The 17,091-nt window shown below is 34.9% G+C and overlaps 1 pseudogene; it reads left to right on the forward strand.

Moving 5' to 3' along the window:
- Positions 1-1,545: 1,545 nt before the first annotated feature.
- Positions 1,546-10,974, forward strand: LOC116134038 (annotated as a pseudogene).
- The last annotated feature ends 6,117 nt before the right edge of the window (positions 10,975-17,091 follow it).

Here is a 17,091-nt window from a genome sequence, read left to right on the forward strand (position 1 = left end):
ATTATCGATTCGTATAAAAACTGGTACCTAAAAAACGGAAACAACAAAAGTTAATTAATATTCATATTAAAATTATCAAGGAAAACACTTACCGTTCGGAAGGAATAACACAATCAATCATTCAAATAAATTGGCTGAACAAAAACAATCATTAAATCTAACAATAACTGTTAAAATAGTTGGGAGACATACTTACAATTTCGCAATAAAATACTTAGAAGATATACTTTCAGTTCAGAAGAACAAATCAAAATAACAACTCATTTGACAGTATCAATCCGACGTCTTGCCTTTATTCCATGCTAATTCATGAATCTCTGACCTGTAAACAACAACAAAAACATACATGAACAAGAAACCATTGATCAAAATGCACACAAACTAAAATAACATGTAAACAATTAACAAAAGACCAGATGTATTGTTGACGCCAACTAACAAATTGCGATGATACACAACTGAACATGAGCCCCTTTTATAACCCCTTATTTAGACCTTCTGAATACCAATGCAATTAAATACGAAGAAAGTTTTCCAATGTCAATACAATGCACCAATATAATTATAGATAGCAATCCTAGACAAATGTCATTAAACCACGATTAGTAATAGCAATCCAATACACCTGTATACTTGTTATTAATACACATCTTTGGAATGCTAATGCAATGCAACTGTATTATTATTATTATTAATTATTAACACAAATCCCATTTTTTAATTAATTAATAATTATAGATGGATCAATAAATACCAATCCAACGTGTCAAGATAGAGCAATTTGATTGGCTTGTCAATCTAATTTGTCAAAATGAAGCAACTATAGAGCTTCCAAAATGTGTCATATGACGAACAACGCACATAGATATTCATGACGAATAAACCCGCATGGGTATTCATTAATCTTAAACTAAAAATATCTCATTAACCACACATCCAACGTGGCATGAGAGAGCAATTCTAGAGCTCCAAAATAAAGCAATTTTAGAGATAAAAAAGGAAAAGAAAAGAAAAAAGTGTCATAGGTGTCACTTAACAATAAGCTGACAAGTATGTCAAAAATAACAAATCAACTATCATTTTAAAGGTATTTTGTTTAAATCTATTAAAGTTGGTTAAGTGGAACAATTATTGAGATAAATTATTCCTCAAAAAACCTATATGAACCTTTTTTTCTTTCATAAAGTTATTAGAGAAATAAATAAATTAAAATTATATATATAATGTTAATGTAATGTAATGTAACACAGTTGTAGAAGAGATTATGAGAAGAGAGTGAATTAAAAACAGTTACTTGACTGACGAATTTCGCGGGCTTTTTCCCGCATCAAAAGGCAGAAAACGAGACTCTCTCAGCCTAGCATTTTTACTGTAATTCGTTCACTCATAACAGATTTAAACTACTATTCTGCAACAATCTACTTTTCACTCTTAACCTTCTCTCTTTTAACTTACCAAAATTCTTCACACCCCATCTCCCATTGCTTTCCCTTAAATTCCTCTTCCCCTCCATCCACCTTTACCATTCTTCAATCGCTGGCGTGCCGTGTCGCTTCGGCGATAATCTATTAAACTAAACCAAGTGATTTTAGCTTGGCTTTTGGTAAGTTTGTTCAGACTTTTCTTGCAATTTATGAGCATTTGTTAATCTTGATTCTACAAAATGTTTTTAGAAAAAAATAAAATAAATGGGAATGTTTGTGGGAAGTCTTGTTAAACGTTGTTTCAGTCACTGTTATTTCTCTTTGATGCATTGGTGAGATTCTATTAGATTAATCATACAAAGCATATTGGAGAATAATATCATAGTTTCAGATTTATTATTGCTTTGTTTTTTATTTTTGTTTTTAAGGTTAATCGTGATTTTTATTCAGTGATGTTTTGAAGCATTTTCTATTTATGTTTTTGTGGGGAGAAAAAAGATGTTCTGGGAATGTTTGGTTTAGATTGTGTAATGTAGAAGAAAAAAATTTGACCCTCTGGGTCCCTAAGTTTTCCTTGGGTTGGTTTAATTGTTGCCTTTTTCCATTGCATTCTACAATTTTGTTTGAAAAATTTGTTTCAGTTAGTTCATTTAGATCCAAGCATATTGGAGAATAAGCAGATTTCGTTTTTTCTTCATTTCTGACAAGTCTATGCAGATTCGCATATGCGTAGGTGATTAGGGTTGGTGTGTGATGGAGTTCAACGGTGGTTCTGCTTCGGAGGGTGCAAATACTTTATCAGTTAAGACATTGAATATCTCTACGTCTCCGAAATCTCCAAGGTCACAGAAGTCCTCAAGGTCACCCAAGTCCCCGAGGTCTCCGAAGTCCCCAAGGTCTCCGAAGGCACATGGCACACATGGCGCAGGAAAGTGGAGCCCGATCAAGGGGAGTCCAAGCAAAGTGAGTAGTCCTCCCAAGTATGACCGGCGTTCAAGATCCCCCAGAGATGGGCGGCCTAAAAAAGGTAGAACTAGGAACCATATTAAAGCCAATTGTTCCCTATATATCAGAATTATAACGTCAGTAGTACCCATATTAGTTTTTGAGTTTGATTGATTTCTCTATTTCCATGTTGAGTAATATGTTTATTAGCATGCCTTTTAAAGTACTAATACCATTACCTGAATCAGCTTTATAATATTTCACAAATACTTGCATCTTGCTTTTTTCACTTGAACTCCATTTTCTGTCTCGTAAAACTTATTGAAATGTACCCAAACGTCAATGTGTGTCTGTCTCGGTTTCAACAGTAGTTGATGAACCCACTTCACTTAAGATGAAGTTGGACGTGGACGACGATTACGGACGACTTCTAGAACCACTGGGAGCTGTAGCAGCATGGGAGAATCGGGGAACATTATGATGTGTATCATATTTTGAGATTGGGAAAGCAGGATATTGAATCTACTGCATTTATGTTAGTAAATTCAAGGGGACTAGGATAGTTTTCCTTCATCATCGGAATTGATGGATGGAAATTCTATCCATTATAGTTAAAAAAAAAAATTTGATATAGAAAAATCAAAATTAAAGAAGGAGAATTGGAAATAGAATTGAAAATTGCAAAAACTAATAAATTAAAATGAGAGCAAATTAAGACAAACAAGAGATAATTGAGAGATTTCAATAGAGATTAGAGAAAATGAGAGAATTTGGGATGTAAGAAAATATAAGAGTTTAGGGCCTATTTATAGAAAAAAAAAATGGGAAAAGAAAATGACAAAAAACCTCTCCAACTGCTATAAACGGCTATATTTCAAGGTAAAGGGGTTCTGGAAAAAAAAATTAATTTTGTATTTTTTTCGGCCAACCCGCGGGTCAACCCGGCGAGTTGCGGGTTCTTTTTTTTTTAAAAAAAAGCAACCCGCCAAGTCGCCGGGTTTCCATATAACAACTCAGCCCGCCTAGGGTTGCATGTGGGCTGGGTTAGGGTTGACCCGCCTAACCCGGCCCATTTGTTCCACCTCTACTTGCATTGATATTCAACTTTATATATATATATATAGAGGTGATTCACTCACCAATTAATCTTAAACTAAAAATATCTCATTAACCACACATCCAACGTGGCATGAGAGAGCAATTCTAGAGCTCCAAAATAAAGCAATTTTAGAGCTTAAAAAAGAAAAGAAAAGAAAAAAGTGTTAGAGGTGTCACTCAAATAGGTATGCTTTTACCTTTGGATTTGAAATACCAATGCAACAATTAATCTCTCTTTACATTATCACCAATAAAATTCAACCAAATGACAACCACAAATCCTATGTGTCAAAATAGAACAATTCTATGAGTTCCAAAATGTACCACATGGCAAATAACCTGCATTTAACGTTGGAAAAGTAACCCGCCCGGCCCGGCCTGCTATGGGTTAGGGGTTTTGGTGGGTTGGGCCTAACCCGGCCCGCCACTTGTTAGGGTTGGCTGGCCCGGCCCAGCCTACCAACCCTAACCCGGCGGTTTATGCTACGGGGCGGGTTGGGCCGGGTTAGCCCCCCACTTTTTTTTTAATTTAATTTTTTATTTAATTTTGTTTTGTGTAATTGTTTTTAGTTAGCTTTTCAAATATCAATAATTCAATTAAATTAAATTTTTTTTTTTTGTTAACATTTCAAATATTAATTCAATTTTAATACAATAAAATTGTAATATAAGAAAAATTAGATTTATTCATTTATCAAAAAATAAAATAAGAAATTACAACAATTATTGCCTCGTTAAAAACCTCACCAAGAAAAACCCAATGGGAGAAAAACTTGGTAAAGAAAAAAGAGTGCAATAATTGACAATTAATTTACAAGTTACAAGTTACAATTTACAAAACAACTAATTTGGGGGTTGACTAAGACCTCCCTCATCCGTATCATCTATATTACAAAATTGAAATGATTCTATTAAAGTATTGTTGACAACCTCGTATTGATCTTGATGGCACGACTGTTCCCAATCTCGAAGACATGTGAGGACTTTAATCATTTTTTGTGAAAGTTTAGTCCTCCTTTCATTTAAAATTCTTCCACTTGTACTAAATGTTTGTGCGGATGAGACGGTTGAGACAGGAACAACGAAAACATCAAAGGCAAGTCTTGATAATACCGGAAAAATACATTTTCTGGTTTTCCAATATTCTAAGACATCAAAGTTAGCTCTTTGTTGTGGATGTGCTAGTAACATTTCGAGGGTTCCCAAATATTGTTGAAGCTCATTACTCTATGACTGCATGGAGGACAGTATATTCATTGTTGGTGCCTCTGAAGAGGAGGTTGTGCTTCGGGTTTGGGTTCTTTTCGGCCTATTAAATGCACTCCAGGAGTAGAAGTCTTCATTTGTTTCTTCTGATGTAACTTCCTTGGGTATTTTGCCTCTTTGCGGGTTCCCATACCTGTTTTCATATTGAAAATATACCTTTGCAAGACACTCTCTTACCTCTCCTAGTTAATTGACATATGCTTCGTTTTGTAAATTTTCAGTTAATGTGTCTAAACCATTTTCTAAACCTGCTACTTTAATTCTAGGATCAAATATCGCACCTAAACAATAAAGAAAAAGAATGGGTTTCCAATATTTTAAAAAAAAAAAAATTCCATTGCCTTTATTAGTCCCCCTAAAATTTCATTGTTTTTGTTTTTTCTAAATAACTTTGAAATTTTTTAAGTGTATGTATTACCAATGAACTAGTAGAATAATACACATCAGAAAGTTGTAAAGTGGATTGGTAAAAAATTTTAAGAAAAGAATGAAATATTTTAGCTATATGTCAATCATTTTCTACCAAATAATGAGAACCTCTATTATTTGCTACAAAATAACTAATGAAATTTGCATAAGGTAAACATGAATCAAGCATTAAATAAGTACTATTCCATCTTAATGCAAAAGTTCTAGAAGACATATTTGATTTTATACAAGCATCCTGAAATTCAGCATTTCTTCTATTACTACTAGTAATCCAAGCTAAAGAATCCCTAATTCTATCAATATTATCTCTAATTGTTTTCATACAACTTTTCACAATTAAATTAATAATGTGACATGCACAACGTTGGTGAAAAAACTTCAAATTGTTATAAAAAGGATAATTAATTTAAAAAAAAAAAAACCTATAGCTGTACTATTAACACTTGCATTATCTAAAGTTAAACTTATCACTTTATTAATAACATCATAATCTTCTAAAACTTCAACAATTTTATTATAAATTAGTTGACCACTATGATCCAGATCCATTAATCTAAATCCTAATAAAGATTTATCTAATTTATATTCGTTATCAAAATAATGACTAGTCACACAAATATAATCTTATTTAGCTCTACCACTCTAAATATCGGCAATTAGAGTCACACTAACATGACAACTATGTATTTTATTTTTTAATTCTAATTTCATTTTCCCAAACAATTTTATTAAATCATTTCTAGTTGCAGTTTTAGAATAACTTTTAAATCTTGGAAAAAATGAGTTTTTAATAAAATTTTCAAAATATTTATCTTCAGCCATATTAATAGGTTGATTAGTTGCAACAATATATAAAGCCAATTGTTCCCTATATATATCAGAATTATAACGTCAAGTAGTACCCATATTAGTTATTTGAGTTTGATTGATTTCTCTATTTCCATGTTGAGTAATATGTTTATTAGCATGCCTTTTTAAAGTACTAATACCATTACCTGAATCAGCTTTATAAATATTTCCACAATACTTGCATCTTGCTTTTTTCACTTGAACTCCATTTTCTGTCTCGTAAAACTTATTGAAATGTACCCAAACGTCTAATGTGTGTCTGTCGTCGGTTTCAACAGTAGTTGATGAACCCACTTCAGCTTAAGATGAAGTTGGACGTGGACGACGATTACGAGGACGACTTCTAGAACCACTGGGAGCTGTAGCAGCATGGGGAGGAATCGGGGGAACATTATGATGTGTATCATATTTTGAGATTGGGAAAGCAGGACTATTTGAATCTACTGCATTTATGTTAGTAAATTCAAGGGGACTAGGATAGTAGTTTCCTTCATCATCGGAATTGATGGGATGGAAATATCTATCCATTATAGTTAAAAAAAAAAATTTGATATAGAAGAAATACAAAATTAAAGAAGGAGAATTGGAAATATGAATTGAAAATTGCAAAAACTAATAAAAATTAAAATGAGAGCAAATTGACAACAAAGAGAATAATTGAGAGATTTCAATAGAGATTAGAGAAAATGAGAGAATTTGGGATGTAAGAAAATATAAGAGTTTAGGGCCTATTTATAGAAAAAAAAAATGGGAAAAGAAAATGACGAAAAAGACCTCTCCAACTGCTATAAAACGGCTATATTTCAAGGGTAAAAGGGGTATCTGGAAAAAAAAAATTAATTTTGTATTTTTTTCGGCCAACCCGCGGGTCAACCCGGCGAGTTGGCGGGTTCTTTTTTTTTTAAAAAAAAAAGCAACCCGCCAAGTCGCCGGGTTTCCATATAACAACTCAGCCCGCCTAGGGGTTGCATGTGGGCTGGGTTAGGGTTGACCCGCCTAACCCGGCCCATTTGTTCCACCTCTACTTGCATTGATATTCAACTTTATATATATATATATATAGATGGTGATTCACTCAACAATAAGCTGACAAGTATGTCAAAAATAACAAATCAACTATCATTTTAAAGGCATTTTGTTTAAATCTATTAAAGTTGGTTAAGTGAAACAATTATTGAGATAAATTATTCCTCAAAAAACCTATATAAACCTTTTTTTCTTTCATAAAGTTATTAGAGAAATAAATAAATTAAAATTATATATATAATGTTGATGTAATGTAATGTAACACAGTTGTAGAAGAGATTATGAGAAGACAGTGAATTAAAAACAGTTACTTGACTGACGAATTTCGCGGGCTTTTTCCCGTATCAAAAGGCAGAAAACGAGACTCTCTCAGCCTAGCATTTTTACTGTAATTCGTTCACTCATAACAGATTTAAACTACTATTCTGCAACAATCTACTTTTCACTCTTAACCTTCTCTCTTTTAACTTACCAAAATTCTTCACACCCCATCTCCCATTGCTTTCCCTTAAATTCTTCTTCCCCTCCATCCACCTTTACCATTCTTCAATCGCTGGCGTGCCGTGTCGCTCCGGCGATAATCTATTCAACTAAACCAAGTGATTTTAGCTTGGCTTTTGGTAAGTTTGTTCAGACTTTTCTTGCAATTTACGAGCATTTGTTAATCTTGATTCTACAAAATGTTTTTAGAAAAAAAAAAAAAAAAATGGGAATGTTTGTGGGAAGTCTTGTTAAACGTTGTTTCAGTCACTGTTATTTCTCTTTGATGCATTGGTGAGATTCTATTAGATTAACCATACAAAGCATATTGGAGAATAATATCATAGTTTCAGATTTATTATTGCTTTGTTTTTTATTTTTGTTTTTAAGGTTAATCGTGATTTTTATTCAGTGATGTTTTGAAGCATTTTCTATTTATGTTTTTGTGGGGAGAAAAAAGATGTTCTGGGAATGTTTGGTTTAGATTGTGTAATGTAGACGAAAAAAATTTGACCCTCTGGGTCCCTAAGTTTTCCCTGGGTTGGTTTAATTGTTGCCTTTTTCCATTGCATTCTACAATTTTGTGGTAACTCTTGTCAATTTTGGGTTAGAAAATTTTGTTTCAGTTAGTTCATTTAGATCCAAGCATATTGGAGAATAAGCAGATTTCGTTTTTTCTTCATTTCTGACTAGTCTATGCAGATTCACATATGTGTAGGTGATTAGGGTTGGTGTGTGATGGAGTTCAACGGTGGTTCTGCTTCGGAGGGTACAAATACTGTATCAGTTAAGACATTGAATATCTCTACGTCTCCGAAATCTCCAAGGTCACAGAAGTCCTCAAGGTCACCCAAGTCCCCGAGGTCTCCGAAGTCCCCAAGGTCTCCGAAGGCACATGGCACACATGGCGCAGGAAAGTGGAGCCCCATCAAGGGGAGTCCAAGCAAAGTGAGTAGTCCTCCCAAGTATGACCGGCGTTCAAGTTCCCCCAGAGATGGGCGGCCTAAAAAAGGTAGAACTAGGAAAATGTTGTTCCTGAGTTGTATTTTGAAGTTTTGGTTCCAAACGTGTACGCCTATAATTAAGAATGAACTAGCTAGAGAACTTCCCAATTTAGAGATCATAAAACCAAAATAAAGAACAATGTTTTTTCATATATCTATAGGATTGGAATGGTATTAATAAAGATGTATTGATTCAGTTGGTTCGGTTTTGTTTTTGGAGTTTCTGGAAAGACCTCGTGCTCGTAAGGCAATGTGAAATTCTGATAAAAGAATAATCATATTACTTATTTCTTGCCTGGTGTTCTAGCTCATTCTTAATTGAATTGATGCAATTATGCAGGTGGTGCTGGGGGAAAGGGTACCTGGGGAGGATTGTTTTATACAGATGACAATTATTTTTTTGACCCGAATGATCCAAACTATGATAGCAGTGAGGTAGTCAGTTAATGGTACATCTTTCTATGTTCAGATTTCTCCATTTTCAAGGCTGTTACTATGTGTTATTGTTGTAGTTTCAAGAATTGAAGAAACTTTATTTTGGATGCAGGAATTTGAACTTGTAAATGTAAGGAGATCAGCTGTGGATTTGGATGAGTACAGAAAGAAAGCAACAGTAATTGTGGAGGAATACTTTATCACTGATGATGTTGTTTCGACGGCAAATGAATTGAGAGTGCTTGGAATGCCTAGCTATAACTACTATTTTGTAAAGAAGCTTATCTCTCTTGCTATGGATAGGCACGACAAAGAGAAAGAGATGGCTGCTATTCTATTATCTGCTCTTTATGCCGATGTCATTGATCCGCCGCAGGTTTACAAAGGATTCAGGAAATTGGTGGAAGCTGCAGATGACTTGATTGTTGATATCCCAGATACGGTTGATGTTTTAGCATTGTTCATAGCTCGAGCTGTAGTTGATGACATTCTCCCACCTGCATTTTTGAAGAAACCATTGGTTTCCTTGCCTAAGGATTCCAAAGGAGTTGAAGTGTTGAAAAGGGCTGAGAAAGGTTATCTTACGGCTCCTCTTCATGCAGAAATTATAGAAAGGCGATGGGGAGGTAGCAAGACTAAGACAGTTGAGGAAGTGAAGGAGAGGATGAACAATTTGTTGATTGAGTTTGTGGTGAGCGGTGACAGAAAAGAGGCCTGCAGATGCATCAAAGAATTGAAAGTTCCATTTTTTCACCACGAAATAGTTAAACGGGCTGTTATGATGGCAATGGAGAGACGCCAAGCTGAAGCATCGTTACTAGATTTGCTGAAGGAAGCTTCTGAAGAAGGTTTGATCAATTCTAGCCAAATAACAAAAGGGTTTAACAGGATTATCGACACTGTGGATGATTTATCACTTGACATACCAAATGCTAGAGGAATATTGTATACATTGATTTCGAAGGCAGCATCCGAGGGCTGGTTGTGTGCTTCATCTTTGAAATCACTCTCATTGCAGCCAGGAAAGAGGTCGCTAGAAGATAGTGCTTGTAAAATCTTTAAAAATAAGGCTCAATCAATCATTCAAGAGTATTTCTTGTCTGGTGACATTTTAGAGGTACGAAGTTGTCTAGATTCAGAGAACAGCAGTTCTTCTGATGAACTGAATGCTATCTTTGTCAAGAGGCTAATAACTCTTGCCATGGATCGAAAGAATAGAGAAAAGGAAATGGCTTCTGTTCTGTTGTCATCTTTATCTTTCCCTGCTGATGATGTTGTCAGTGGATTTCTAATGTTGCTAGAATCAGCAGATGACACTGCTCTCGACAACCCAGTTGTTGTCGACGACCTCGCAATGTTCTTGGCTAGAGCAGTGGTGGACGAAGTCCTGGCACCCCTACACTTGGAAGAGATTGCAAGCCAGTTTTTGGGGCGAGAATCAATCGGGAGCAAAGTGCTGCAAATGGCCAAATCATTGCTGAAGGCTAGACTTTCCGGGGAGCGGATAACTAAGGTGGCTGGGGTGGCGGGGGCAGCAGGCAGGCAGGTTGGGCAGTTGAGGACGTCAAAGACAAGATAGGAAAGCTGCTAGAGGAATATGAGTCCGGAGGAGAGTACGGGAAGCTTTCCGGTGCATAAAGGAGTTAGGCATGCATTTTTTCACCATGAGATTGTAAGAAAGCATTGGTGAGTGCTTGAGAAGAAGATGAAAGGCTCTGGGGCTGGCAAGGAGGTTCGGGTCAGGACTCATAACCATGAATCAAATGACGAAAGGTTTTGAGAGAGTGAAGAATCTCTCGATGACTAGCCTTGGTGTGCCTGATGCTAGGAAGAAATTCATACATTATGTGAAAGAGCGAAAGCGAAGGGTGGTTGGAATCTCATTTGTCACCAAACTGGAACATAAACAAGAGAATGGAATGTTAAAACCAATTGTAATCGCAGTGCAGAATTATAAGCTTGGTCACAAACTTGTTACTAGCATTTGGCGACGACGGAGGATGTACGGTATCGTATGAGTATCAATCAATGAGTTTATATTAATATATTTTGGTGGAGTCTAAATAATCCAGCCGCAAGTGTTGGATGAATGTAGGAGCTACTTGTAGAGCTTTGTTATTTCGTAGTTTATATATGTATTTTTGGAAAGTAATTAAATATGCAGTGGAACCTGAAATATGTTTTGTAAATGGTCTTAAATCAAGAACATTGCATAAATAATAGAAAAATGTTGATGTAGACTGGAATAAATCTTAGATTCACTACTGTTTTTTTTTTTTCTTTAAATTAAGATGATAAAATTTAATATCCCTCAAATTATTTTATTGTTCAAAACTCTTTGTATGCCAAATATATAATAACCTCTTGTGTATGCCAAATCATATAATAACAAAACGTTTACAATGCAATAACAAATATTTTGATTTTAATTTCACTGAACTATTGATTAATAGTAGATTTAACATTTATAAATTTAAATAGAAAAGGAGTAAATTAATATCTAAGACGACATATATCTACTGGTGAACATGGGTAGTGGGTAGAACGGAACCTACCCGGAATCGATATTGTGTGGGTAGGTTTTGGTTCTACAGTGTCGGAACTGAAATGGGATGAGAATCAGAAGCAGGTACGGTATAGAACTGTTTGGAAACGAGGGTGGGTACCCGAGATGAAACCTGTCTTGGAACCTAGGTCAGGTATCCAATATGGAACCTGTATTGCAATTGGGATTGAAACAAAAGTCTGTAAAGAGTGGAGGGTCCATTGTAATTTATATAAAAAAAAACATTAAAATGGAACTGACACCGTTGTGATGTCATATAAAAAATTTTAGTAACAATAACCTCATTAAGATTTAGTATATATACAATTTACATATATACTTCTCTCTCTCTCTCTCTCTCTCTCTCCTCTCTCTCTCTCTCTCCTCTATATATAATATATATATATATATATATATATACATATTAACATTTTTACATATAATTTTTTTAATATATTATAATATTAAATTTTGATAATTAAGTGTATAATTGAAATTATGATCCAATTAAAATGTTTTAATGTTATTAAAAAAATAATTTTGAATAAAATATTATATTTGATTGAATAATATTTAGTTATTTACTTCAATTATCAAGCTCTAAGTATATTTATAATAAATTAGTAATTAATTAATTATATATGATAAATTGATAAACATAGTACATTACTAGTTAAAGATTACTTAATTAAATAACTTACATAAAATAATATAATTTACCACATTATTCATTACTTAATATATGATAGAAATTATATTAATTATAACATTACATTAAAAACATTAATAATTTTAATTACAATTAAAAATTTAATTAATTATAATATTATATTATAGATTTATAATATTACTTAACTAATATAACATCACATTATAGTTAAATGATTACTTAGTTAATTATAACAACATTTTTAAACATTAGTAGTTATTACATTGGTACATTACTTAATTAAATGATTAGAAATTTAATAATTATATATTAATTATAGATTTATAGATGATTACTTAATTAATTATAACATTACATTACAAAACATTACTAATTTACTACATTAGCATATACTTAATTAAATGATTAGAAATTTAATTAAAATCCTAACATTACATATAGATTTATATATGATTACTTAATTAATTAAATTTTATGTGGAATTGTGATGAATTGATTGAATTCAAGTGCTAGAGATAGGGTCTATGAGTTACATTGGACACAAATGAATGAGTAATCAAAAGTGAAAACTACTAAATGCAGGTTTTCTTAATTATTAGGGGTGTATTTGTAAACTTTGGTGTTGTTGTCATTTTTTAAAATAATATCAGGTAAATAATTTTTTACGGGGTACACAAGTAAGGAATCGGAACTTGAAATGCGGTTTTCGTTCTAGGAATTTAAAAATCGGAACCTTTTCGATTCCTTTTGCTAGGAACCACCAGGTTCCAGTCCCTAAAATACAGGGTACCAGAATTGCTCACCCAATTATTATATCCAAAAGGGACATGGGTCACTCATAGAGAATTCATGACGAGGCTCAATCCTTTTGAAGAAGTGTCGTCCAAGAGTAGGATCACTTGAATCCGTTATTCTTTTTGTAAAAGTCATAAATAGCTAAATTATTAAAATTATATTTTTATAATGATATAATAGAGGTATAACATCTTTATATAAATTGAGTGTGTGGAAGTGAATGGATAAATGCAATATTCTAAAACCTGACCCGAGGTGTCACTCAGTCAAGGGGCTAGATCCTAGGTTTGAAATCCAGCAGACACACCCTTACGACAATTAGGTTTTTACTTCTCGGCCAAATTTGGTTGTTTCAGCAGCTAAAATTAATCGACACCACCACTTGAACCACTGGCCTCCACTCTACAAAACCCCTCTAACCCTGACATTTGGTAGCCCCTAGTTCGCTGGCGATCAGATTAGAGATTTTGGAAACAGTTGAAAATGATAACCTAGCCCAAAGAAGGCCCCGGGTCCCGGTCAACCGGTTAAACCAGTCGGGTTGGGCTGAGTTTCAATAGATAGGATAAAGGCATGTAAAAATTCAACTCATTAATTACTAATAATATAAATGAAGACATGTCAATGGAAGAGTGAATCACAAGTTTGTACTTTTTATACATTAGTTTGTACATGGAACAATTAATTCATTGAAATATATTATATTTAAGTTGAGAGTATTACTAGCATTAAGAGGCATACAAAAGGCCAAATCCAGCCTGAAAGAAGGGAAAAAGAGAGAGAGAAATAGGCAATCATGAATTTCAAGGGCTGGATTTGACTCTTGTATGGCTCTTTGTATGACTTTTTGATCCAATTCCAACCAATTGCAACAACAAAAAACACACAAAAATGCCCTAAACTCAAGCTCAAATTCGGCCAAAACTAGGGAAGCAATGTCACACTTACTTGCAATTTTAGGTTAAGACAAGAATGAACACTTCAAGCATAAAGGAATTCTCCACCAACTTGAATCGATCACCACCAAATCTCCTGCCAAGACTTGGATAAAGAAATTCAATAAGAACACAAAGTTCTCTCAATGGTTAAACCATTTTATTCATGAACTAACTTTACAAGGAGAATAGTTGCCTTATATAGGCAATTACAAGGTTAAAAGTGTAATCAACAATTACAATACAAGAAAATGAAAATAAAAAAATACACAAAAATAATACAAGCCTTCCATTCAAAAAATAAGGCCATACCATTTAATGCAAAAGGGACATGAATCCCTATTCGGGTTCATGTCTTAACACCCCTTAGTTGAAAAAACTCACTTATTAGCCCAAAACTTGATCCATGATCCTAATCAAGTCTACTAATAAGGGTGTAAAGATGGGCCTTGAAGATCTTGCAAATGGACCAATAAGGGTTCAAGTGGACTTTTCCCTGGATTGAGAATTGGGCCGAATGGGTTCACTTCAACACTTGGGCTTCTCTCTTGGTGGACTTGAGCTTCCTTTGTGGGCTTGGACTTTGAATGGTTTGGGCCGAAGTGCTTGGGCTCTCTCTCCCCTTGGAACTTGCTTGGGCCGAATCTCCTCCAATGCTTCCACACTCCACAATCCAAGTGTTTTAGGACTTGGAATGAAACTCTTTGATTCAACCGAATTAGCAAGTGTTTAGGACTTGTAATTCCTTGTCCACTCATGTTTACAAGTGTTTTAAGACTTGTAAATGTATCATCCTCTGGGTTGAGAAGGATTTGCCCTTAAACCACATCGTCTCCAAGTATGGGCTAGATCCCCCATATTGAAGGTGGCCGAGATTCCCCCATACTCACTAGGCAACTCACCTTATAAGCATTATCATTTACCCTCTTACAATCTCAAAAGGTCCATCAGCCCTAAGAGCTAATTTACTTTTCCCTTACTTGGAAACTTCTCCTTTCTTAAGTGAATCCCAACTAAATCCCCCGGTTGGAAAAGCTTAGATTTTCATGCTTGTTTGCCTTATTCTTTTTCTCATTTGATTTTTCTATTTGAGCTCTCACGGTTTCATGGAGTTCCTTCTTTGTTTCAACTTCTCATTAGCATTCACACTTGGCTCAAAATCAAGGGGTAGGGAAGTGAAATCAAAATGGATAAGTGGGTTTACTCCATACAACACCTCAAAAGGAGTGTGACCCGTAGTAGTAGAACTAGGACTCCTATTGTAGGTAAATTAACATGTGCCAATTGCAAATCCCAATCCTTAAAGCTTACTCACTAAACTCTTAGGACATTACCCAACACCTTTTCACCACTTCGGTTTGACCATCGGTTTGAGGGTGGTGTGAGGTGCTAAACATAATTTTGTCCCTAATCTACCCCATAAACTTCTCCAAAAATGAATCAAGAATTTTGTATCCCTATCCGAGACAATGGTCCTCGAATGCCATGAAGTTACCACTTCTCAAAGAACAACTCGGCAATTTTGAGGCATAATGTGTGGTATGGCATGTATGAAATTGGCCATTTTTGAGAACCTAAACCACTACCAAGATGGAATCTTTCCCTCTTTGGGTCCTAGGCAATGCAACCACAAAATCCATGCTAAGGTCCTCCCAAGGGTGCTCGGCTATGGGTAAGGGTAGGTATGGTCCGGCCTTGAATGACTCTTAGCTCTGTACATGATCCACACCTTCTAATAGAGCTTGAACATCCCCTAACATTTTAGGCCATAAAAATATTCCTTGATGGTTTCTAAAGTCTAGTAACCCCAAATGGCCGCCAATCCACCATTATGTGCTTCCCTCATAATTAGTTCTCTAAAACTACCCTTAGGGACACATAATCTTCTACCCTTGAACAAGTATCCATCATGCAAATATAATTTTCAAAACCAGGTTCCCCCATTCAGTTATGCATGTTTTCATCTCCAATCTCCTCTAACACAATTCATAATTCAAAACCTAGAACTCTAGAATCAAGTAAAGAAAGTAAGGCATACCTTCTAGAGAGTGCATCGGCTATAACATTGTGTGATCTGTCTGTAATTCAGCACAAAAGAAAAGGATTGGATGAACTCAAATATTAGCATGTCTTGTGTTGAGTTTACGCTGCCCATTGATGAACCTCAAAGCTTGGTGGCCGAATGGAGGACAATTGTTTCGGTCGAAGGTAATGACTCCAATGGTCAAGTGCTTCACTATAGCATAAAACTCCTTTCATAAGTGTATACTTCTCCTTGAATCACTAAGCTTCTCACTAAAGTATGCTATTGGCCTCTTGGATTGATTCAAAACTACCCCAATGCCAACACCATTGCATTGCATTCTACTTCAAACACTTGGTTGAAATCGGGTAGGGCAAGGATGGGAGCTTCACACAACTTCTTTTAATCAAATTAAAAGATTCATTTGCTGCCTTAGTCCACTCAAAAGATCCCTTCTTCAAACATTCAGTTATGGGAGCCATAATGGAACTAAAATTAGGGACAAACCTACAGTAGAAGAAGCTAAACCATGAAAACTCCTAACTTCCGTAATTGAACCAGGTTTAGGCAATTTGAATGGATTCTACCTTGGATGATACTTAATTCTTCTCCCGAAACTACATAACCCAAGAACACCAATTGTCTCATAAATAGCTACATTTTTCAAGCTTAGCATACAACTTTTTTTGCCTCAACAATTCAAGCACTAAGCTAAGGTGTTCTCATGACTATCCTCACAAGTACTATATATCAATATATCATCAAAATATACAACCACAAATTCCAATGAAAGGTTGAGTACCTCATTCATGAACCTCATGAAGGTGCTTGGTGCATTGGAAAGGTGAAAGGCATCACCATCCATTCATACAATCCTTCCTTGGTCTTGAATGCCGTTTTCCATTCATCTCCCTTCATTCTAATCTGATGGTAACCACTTCTTAGATCAATTTTGAGAAGATGGTTGCACCATGAAGCTCACCAACATGTCATCTAACCATGGAATGGGATACCTATACTTGATGTTATCTGATTGATGGCCCGACCATCAATACACATCCGGTAAGTGCCATCTGGAACTGAACAAGGGCTCATGCTTTCTCTCACAAATCCCATGGAAATCAACTCCTCAACTGTTTGAAGCTCTTTGACTCTTTGGGATTGCAC

Source organism: Pistacia vera, unplaced genomic scaffold (genome assembly GCF_008641045.1).
Source record: "Pistacia vera cultivar Batoury unplaced genomic scaffold, PisVer_v2 Contig281, whole genome shotgun sequence".
In the NCBI taxonomy this organism is placed as follows: domain Eukaryota; kingdom Viridiplantae; phylum Streptophyta; class Magnoliopsida; order Sapindales; family Anacardiaceae; genus Pistacia; species Pistacia vera.